This window comes from Myotis davidii, unplaced genomic scaffold (genome assembly GCF_000327345.1).
Source record: "Myotis davidii unplaced genomic scaffold, ASM32734v1 scaffold960, whole genome shotgun sequence".
NCBI lineage: Eukaryota > Metazoa > Chordata > Mammalia > Chiroptera > Vespertilionidae > Myotis > Myotis davidii.
In genome coordinates, this window is record NW_006293003.1 from 2,150,180 (window position 1) to 2,158,937 (window position 8,758).

The window sequence follows — 8,758 nt, forward strand, 5'->3', positions numbered from 1 at the left end:
CTGGCGCCAGGTGCTCAGGAGAGTGCCTTCTTCCCGGGAGCCCAGGCCCCTGCTGGCCACGCCTGGGATTTCTTTGAATGACAATCAAGGGACGTGCGCGCCATAGAGATGACCACATCCTGTACCGACTCGCGCCTGGCCAATCAGCGGGGCCCACAGTCCCCTCTCCTGCCCTCACTCCACCCCCCTATATAACCCCCAGTCCCATCAGGCCTCGGTCTCTCGGCCACTGGACTTTCCGCTGTGTCGGTGGGTCTGGTGAACTGGGAGCGCAACCCGGCTTGCATTAAAGACTCTTTGCTTTTGCATCGGACTGACTGGCTCCCTGGGGGTCTTGGGAACTTTGAAATCTGGGCACAACAGGAGCCCTCACACGTGTTCGTTCGGTCATGCATGTAAATGTCTAGCACAGTGCCAGGCACCATTCCCAGACCCCCCCACTATTCAGCTTTCCCTCACCCTGCGCCCTGTGCGGAGGGTCAAAGATCAACAAGAAAGACCAAGGGGTGTTCTGGGCTCAGTGCCCAGCGGCGTGGGCGGGCTCGTGAGGTGGACCGGCTCGTGAGGTGGACCGGCCTGGCTTCATGTCAGGCAGCACCGACTTGCTGTGTGACCCTGGGCAATCACACGACCTCTCTGTGCCGCAGTCGTCTGTAGAACGAGGGCCCGGATATGGATGCTGCCTGGCGTCAGGTGCTCCATGGCACTTTGGCTTTGCCCGTGTCCTCTGTGACCAACAGCAGGTCCATGCAGGGGCTGTGGGCGCCCTGGCCCTGAGGGCCTCACTGCACGGAGCCCACGGAGGTGGTGCTGACCCGATGGGTGCGAGACTGGGTCAGCCTTCGGGCGGGCCTGCAGCTGCCCTCACGGCCTGGCCTCCATTCCTGGGGGTTGAAGCCCAGCACCTGCCTTTTCCCAACTTTGCCAGGACCTGGGTTGAGAGACTGTGAATCCTGTTGCATCCATAAGCATCAGAGCACGTTTTCCTCCTGCCGTTACAAATTCATTACAAAGATAAATGTGCAGTGGCTGCTTAGCATTCCATTGGCTGGATGGCTCTACGTTTATTTAACCAGTTCCTTATGGTTGGCGTTTGTTATTTTGATTTTTAAAAATATAAATAACACCGCCATGAATACCTTTATCCCCAATCTTTATCCAAATACTGAATCATGCCCCTAAGATAGGTTCCTAGAAGCAGAATTCCTGAGTCAAAATGTCCTAAGACTCTACGTACAGAGGGTGGAATTGCCTTCTAGAAATGAACCTTCATTTTGCTAGGGATGCAGAAGTGAGGTCCAGAGGGAGGGGCCGTGTCACACAGTGTGGGCAGGAGCTCGGTGATGCTGGCCCTCTGGCCAGTGCTTGTCTGTGATTGGTCACCGGCATGGAGGGAGACCCTTGGATTTTGCTGGAGCTGGTGGTGGTGTGGCGGGTGTGGGGTGTGGGGGGTTGGAGGGGTAATGGTGGGGTCAGCAGGACCTCACGCTATGGGAACTACAGTCTCTCAAGGCACCATCTCAGCTGTTGTCATCAGCATTTGCTTTGGCTTCAGACCCAGCGGGGCGTGTGTGTGTGTGTGTGCGTGTGTGTGTGTGTGTGTGTGTGTACACATCAGGGCATTTATTCAAAGGAGGAACAGATAAGCATAGCTGGACAAGGACTCGCCCCGGTATTGTCAGTGTCAGAGAAGAACTGGACATCACTCCCTGTGCTGCTCCGGTGCTGGAGGTGCTGGAGGTGAGGCCTGGACCCCGCCACGCCCCAGCCAGGGCCCCGAGGTCCTGCTGCCCCGCCCCAGCGGCCCTGCTGTGCCTGAGCCCTGCTCCTCGAGCTGGTCCAGAAGCCCCTCCAGGCCAGGCCCTCCCCAGTGCCAGGCTCAGGGTGCCTGGCACCGAGGGGACGGACCCCCAAACCCACCTGGGCATGTCCTGGTTCGGGCCGACTTCCCCTTTCCACGAAACAGCCTTTGCCCAATGACAAACCCCGGCCCTAACGGATGGTCCCGTGAGCGCCATAGTGGCGAAGACACATCCTTTCTGGGCAGTGCCCCCTCCTGTGTGTGTGTGTGTGGGGGGGGGGTGTCCCGCTGGGCCATGCCCAAGGGATTGTTCTGGGCGCATAGACCGAGTGCAGCCCCTGGTTCTGTCTGTGGGCCGGGAGAGGAGGAAAACCGCAAAGTCACTTGTGCGGAAAAACCAGGCCCGATCGGTTCCCAGAGGCAGTTTTCCCGTCACGCCTGAGGCCCGGCAGGCGGGTGATATATCAGCTGCGCCGCCGTAGCCGGACAGCAGCATGGGCTTGTAATAAGGGGGTGGTAATACACCACGAGAAGCTGCAGGCTCATAAAACCTGACCTTACAAATCCCCCGCGGCTCAGCTCCACACAGCAGCCGCTCCCTGCGGGGGCAGTCCCAGCCTTGGAGGGTCGCCGCTGATAGCAGAACGATTTATACCCGCCCCACCCCCCTCCTTCTGAACTCCCCAAGGCGAGCTAATCAGGGCACATTCATAATTTCTTTTGGAAACAGGAACGCCACATCAAAACGCGCCGGGCTCAGACTGTTCTCCAGGGCCAGGGAGTGGGGCCCTGAGAGGTTAAATGCGCTCATTAACAATTAGGCTAAAATCTTCCCTGGGCAACGTCCTCTCCCCCCACCCCCACTCGGCTGGGCCTCTCTGAGGGTGCGGGTGCCACTGGAGGACCCTCTTACTCTCAATCGAGGGCGGGGAAACTTTGTCTGTGAAGGGCCAGATGTACATATTTCAGTCTTTTCGGGCCTGACGGTTTCCTTCGAAAACAGGCAAGGACAAGACAATACGCCAACGAATGGGTGTGGCTGTTTTAATAAAACTTTATTTACAGCCGAAACCGGTTTGGCTCAGTGGATAGAGCATCGGCCTGCAGACTGAAAGGTCCCAGGTTCAATTCTGGTCAAGGGCATGTACCTGGGTTGTGGGCACATTCCCAGTAGGAGATGTGCAGGAAGCAGTTGATCGATGTTTCTCTCTCGTCGATGTTTCTAACTCTCTATCTCTCTCCCTTCCTCTCTGTAAAAAATCAATAAAATATATTTAAAAAAAAACAACTTTATTTACAAAGGCAGGTGAGCAGGATTTGGCCAGGGGCTGGAGTTTGCTAAGCCCTACTCTCCACGGTGCATCCTCTTCCTTGAGTGTCGTTACCCCTGACAACTTGCTCTCTGGGTGACAAGGGGGGCAGCCTATAGCATTAAGCTGGCACCTGGGTTCCGGGCAGGAGCTATCGAGACCTTGTGACACACGGGAGAGTTTCCTAGGCAACATCTCATTTGACCCTGAGAGAGATGTCATCGCCCCCTCCCATTCCACGGATGAGAAAACTGAGTCCAGAGTACGGCAGAGATGGGATTCGAACCAGGTGCTCTGGGCTGGAGGGCACAGACGGGCGGAAGAGTAGCAGCTACAGCGGAGCCTGGCTTCAGTTCTGTCACCAGGATTAAATACCACGTGTGGGAAACTGCTTGGGAGGCTCCAAAATGCTGAGTAAATGTTAGTTTATCTAATTTTCCTGAAGAGCCGAGGCGAGAGACTGGGCAGCACTCTTGTCTGCAGCCCGAGGCTCTGCGTTGGCATCAGCGTGGTGCCAGACCTGGCCCTGGCAGGAGTCCTCCGCAGGTGGCGCTGGATGTGAGTCTGACGATCGATGCCAAGCCGTAGCCGGGAGTGGGCATGGGCAGGACTTTGAACCCTTTTGGACAGACAGCGGGGCGCAGGGGCGGCGCCTGCCAGCACGCGGAGGAGGCTCCGGCAGCACGGGCTCTGCTCAGGGCAGCCGCTGCGTCTGGGCAGATGGCCTGCAGGAACGGGGCTCGGCCGATCTGGTTTCAACTAATTCTATTAAATGAAAAGTTCTGTGGAGCAGATTCCTTCGCGAGCCTCTGTCCACATGGCGATTTAATCAAGTAAATTAAAACATCCTTGCTCTCTGTCCGCCTTGCTGCGGTGGCCTGGTGGGGACAGGGAGGGGGAGGAGGGGAAGTCTGCATCTGCAGGGGCCTGGGCCGGAGGTGGAGGGCTGAGGCCCCTGGAGACAGAGGCAGGGCTTGGAGTGACAAGGGGGTGCAGGAGGGGGCCTTGGCCTGTTCAGGGTTAGGGTGGCCGACCCACAGGAGGCTCTCAAACCATCGGCCCGCCCCCTCGTGATGCGGACAGGGACACGGAGGCCCAGCGCAGGGAAATGACTTGCTCAGGGTCCCCCCGGGGGGGCCGAGACAGGCGAGCTGAGAGGTCAGAGGGATTGAGGAGATGAGAGGCAGGGAAGGCCCGTTCCGGAGCCACCTCTCGGGGCTCTCAGGAGACCAGCGTGGAGCTGGCAGAGCCGGGAAGTGGGGCTGTTTTTCTTTTTCCCCCTTTTTATTCAGCAGAGAGCGTGGCTTCTTCCTCTGCGCCCTGCCTGGGTTACTTATGGGGTCTGTCTCCCCCACAAGTCCCCCGGCGGCATTGTGTGGTGTCGCGCTGCGGCTTCAGGCCCCTCTGTCAAGGATAGAAGCTTCCTGCCCAGCAGCCTCACCGTTTGTAAAGCAGGGAAGAGCCGCACGGAGCTGGGAGGCCGCCCTCTGCCCTTGTGGCCCTCCCCCTTCACCACCCTCCATCTCCATGGGTGGCCCCCACCCTGAGAAGCACAGTTGGAAGTATTTGGACTTGGCATTGGCTCACGCCCTGCTAACCCATCAGGCGAACCCAATAAAGACGGGCTGCCTTAAGCCCGATTGCATAGGATTCCTGATAAAATAGCGACGCCTTTGATGTACATGCTCTCGACAGTTTACCTATCACTTTCCACCCGTCATTTTATTTCTTTCCTCCCCACGTTCCCGTGAGATAGCAAAGCCTGCGTTAGGGTCGGGCCCGTTTCACAGATGAGGAAACTGAGGCTCAAAACTGTGACCCGACTGGCTGAGAAGCTGTGCAGCAGGGCTCGGTTCACAGCTGATTGCTGTCGTCTGGGCTGGTTGCCCACAGGCAGGGACAGAGACAGCTTGCAATGGCCCCCGGCAGCTACGGGCGGACATGAGGTGTGGGGTCAGTGCGGGCCAGTCCTAGACACAACTGCAAAGAGAAAAGATTTGAAATGCATCCCTCTCCCCTCCAGGCCCATTCCTCTATGCTCCCAAGTTGCCTGTGGGTGAGCTGGTAACTAGGCTGCTGGCTGCAAGGAAGAGCTTAGTAAGTGGGGTTGCCTTGCCCTGACGGAGGGTCTCCACCTGGAGGGGCAGAGGTCACCTGGGGACGGGGCCAGCTCCGGTCTCCTTCCCGCCCCTTTCATTCTCCGGTCGCTCTCCCTGGGCTCCCACGGGGACCTGCGGCGTTACCTGCATGCGGGACACCCACTCTACCACCAGACCCGCAGGATGCTCTGATCTCGCTCATTCTCACCAAAGGCTCCCCTGGTGATGTGAGCTCGCTCCCATTCTCCCCCGGGGTTCAAGCCCACGGTCAACAAACCTCGGTTCTTCTCTCCACGGTTACAGGCATCTTTATCTCATGCTCACGGTGAGCCGGGGCACTGCCTGAAGTGTCTCACGTGTGCCTCCCTGGCACAGCAGGCTGATGGCTGAGGGGTGCACTGAGCTGGGCGTCCGGGCAGCTGCGGAGCCTGCTGCTAGGGACCCGTTGTCTGCTCACGACACGTGGTGCTTGGGTGAACACCACCGAGGTCCCTAGGGGGAGTGGCTCAGGGTTCGAGGACTCAGACAAACAGCCTGACTCAAATCCACCCGCTGGACAGGCCCACATGGGCTCTTGAGAGAAGACGGCTTCTAGAAGGGAAAATGGCATTGCTTCCCCAGTGCCCGTGGGGTCCGGTCAGCCTGCAGGGGACCCCTACCAGTGGCACCCATGGGGGGGGGCAAGGATGCCCTCCCCCAGCTCCTAATCTTACCTGGAGCACCTGGCACGGGCACTCTGAGACTGAGGGCTTCAGTGGTGACGTTCAGGGGATGAGCTAGACCACCCATGGGCATGGAGGTGCCATGGAGACGCGGGAGGATGAGCTTAGCGGAGCCTGGAGGGAGAGGACTGGATCCCAGGATGTCCCTCAGTACCCTCAGAAGTGCTGCAGGGTCCTTTTGAGGCGACTGGGGGCCGGAATCTCAGCCAGCTGCCTGAGCTGAAGGTGGGTGGGGAGCCAGTGACGTGTGAGGGTCAGTGACGGTGAGTCCCTGCCCCTCAGGTCTCCAGTTCCCCGGGATTTGGGGAAAATCAGGTGGCATAGGGTTGTGATGCTAATCTCCAAAACCACCCTGCAGCAATACAAACAAGGACCCCGAATTCATTCCTTGCCGGGGGGGTGTCATTGTGGGTATTCTTGCCCCCCGGCTGATAACACAGTGTGGATCGTGTACGCTCAGAGAAGCAGCGTTAGGCAGGGGCTGTGTGCATGGGCTCTTGAGCCAGAAAAATACGGATTGAATCTTGGCCGGCGCCTGGTTAGGTGGGGCCGCGAGCAAGTTCCTGGTCCTCTCCGAACATCCGGAGCCTCATCCAGGACGCAGGGCTGCGCGTAGCCACCGCCGGACTCCGCACAGGTGAGCACCAGCGCGGGAGGCTGACGGGCCTCGGACGACAGCGTGGAAGGCGGGCCTGTCCGGGAAGCCGGCGGCTCTGCTGCGGGAGAGGAAGCCTGCACCCCCAGCGTTCTCCTGCGTGACACGTGTGTCCGAGGCAGCCCTCCGGACAAATCGTCACGCAGAGGCACCTTGTCTTTGTCGCTGGAAGAGCTCCGTCCAACTCTCTCAGCCGCATTAAAGCAAGCCCTGCAGAAGCCTCTGGCTCAGACCCGGAGAGAACAGCAACAGTGAGGATGTTCCTGGGGCTTCATCAAATCCGTCACTTTTTGTAAATTTGGATTTTTTTAAAATAAGTTTTTATTGATTTCAGAGAGAGGGAGAGAGAGATAGGAACATCTGTGCGCGAGAGAAACATAGGCTGCCTCCTGCACGCCCCCTACTGGTGATCAAGCCTGCCACCCGGGCACGGGCCCTGACTGAGAATCGAGCCAGGGACATCTTGGTTCATGGGTCGATCCCCAACCACTGAGCCACACTGGCCGGGCCCGTCACATTTTTAATTAACCCCCAACTATCCACAACTCACCCGTGAGGCCCACCCGTGCCCAGGCCTGGGAGAGCAGCACTCCGTAGTGGCTCTCGGACCAGCTGGGCGGCGAGGTGACCCCCATCTCCACCAGGAGGAGTGGAGGAGCACAGTTAGAAATGGCTCCCGCCCTCTGGACCTGCCACCGGTCCCTTCCCTTCCTGGGGACTGAGTCACAACGGTGGGGAGTCTCTCAACCCCGCACTCGCTGGGTGTCACGGGCGCTTGCTCTGTGCTCAGCACGTGAGAGTGGACACAAGGCTTTGCTCTGCCGAGGCCTGAGCAGCATCCTCCAGAACTGCCCCCCTTGTGCTCTGCGCACGCACCCCCAAGACAGGTGCTAACCCACCCCCGCCCCAAGCGGCCTTAAAGGAGCGGCCGGCTGGTCTGTGGCACCGTGGAATGGGGGGCAGGGGCTCTCCAAGGCCTCCCTCTCCCTCTCCGTCCGTCCGGTGGCCTGAGCGCAGGGAGGGTGGTCTTAGCAGCAAACGGCCCGGCCCCAGCCCGGCACTGGACGAAGCGTTGCTCCCCGCTCGCTCAGAAACGCTTTTCCTCCTGGCCGATCTCAAGCACGAAATGGACTCGGCATACTTGCGGCGACTCCGTGTGATCCGATTTTAATTAACTTGTTTTGAAGCTTTCCTGCTTGCCCCCGAATATTTTATCGGCACTTCGTGACCATTGTTTTCCTTGGGAAGGCGGCCGCTACTGCGGGGGAGGTCACCAGGCAACACGGCCTGGCATTTGGACGCGCCTTTGTTCCCCTCTCCCCGCCGGCCCTCTCTGGGGCTCCCGCATTTACTGTTAAAATATCACGGAGGCCCGCACCCCAGGGGCCCTAATCGCTGCTGCTAGACTGTCTCTAATTGATTTAATTATTCATAATTGCTCGGCTGGGGTGACGCATACTTGTGCGTGATTGTGGTGCGCCGGCGGCGGGCCGTGTCCCGGCCAGAGGAACAGCAGCGTCTCGGCGTCGCCATGGGCCTCGCGTGGCCCTGGGACATCAGGACGGCGCCCTGAGGACCTGGGCGGAACCCCTCGCAGGGCTGCTCTAGCAGGGTGCCACCCGAGAGTGTTTGCTTAACACGTTGGGGAATTTAGAATGTTCGGTGCCAGTGGGACTTAAAAACAAAGGACAGAAACATCAGCCGGGGTGGAGAAGGGCAGAAGTGCGCTACAAGGAAAACAGAGAAGCAGCCCGGCCGGCGTGGCTCAGTGCTGGAGGGTCAGCCTATGAACCCGGAGGTCACAGTTTGATTTCCAATCAGGGCACAGGCCTGGATTTTGGGCTCGATCCCCAGTATGGGTCGTGCAGGAGTCAGCCGATCAATGACACTCTCTCATCATCGATGTTTCTGTGTCTTTCTCTCCCCCTCTCCCTCTCCCTCTTCCTTCCTCTCTGAAATCAATAAAAATACATTTTTTGAAAAGCAAGACAAGCAGTCCCTGTAAACAGACGCACGTCCACTTGACCCTCAGCCCGTCCTACGGGCCCCGGTGTCTGCAGACTCACCCACCCAGTCCCACCACACATCGGAGCGGTTTGCTTGGGAAGAAACAAACCCGCCAGTGTCTGGGGAGTGGGGAGGAGGCACAGTGGATGCAGGAGGCAATCCCA

General features: G+C 58.8%; 1 pseudogene; it reads right to left on the reverse strand.

The window, feature by feature from the left end:
- Nucleotides 1-7,222, reverse strand: part of LOC102772403 — a 35,148-nt pseudogene extending 27,926 nt beyond the window's left edge.
- Between the last annotated feature and the right edge of the window lie 1,536 nt (nt 7,223-8,758).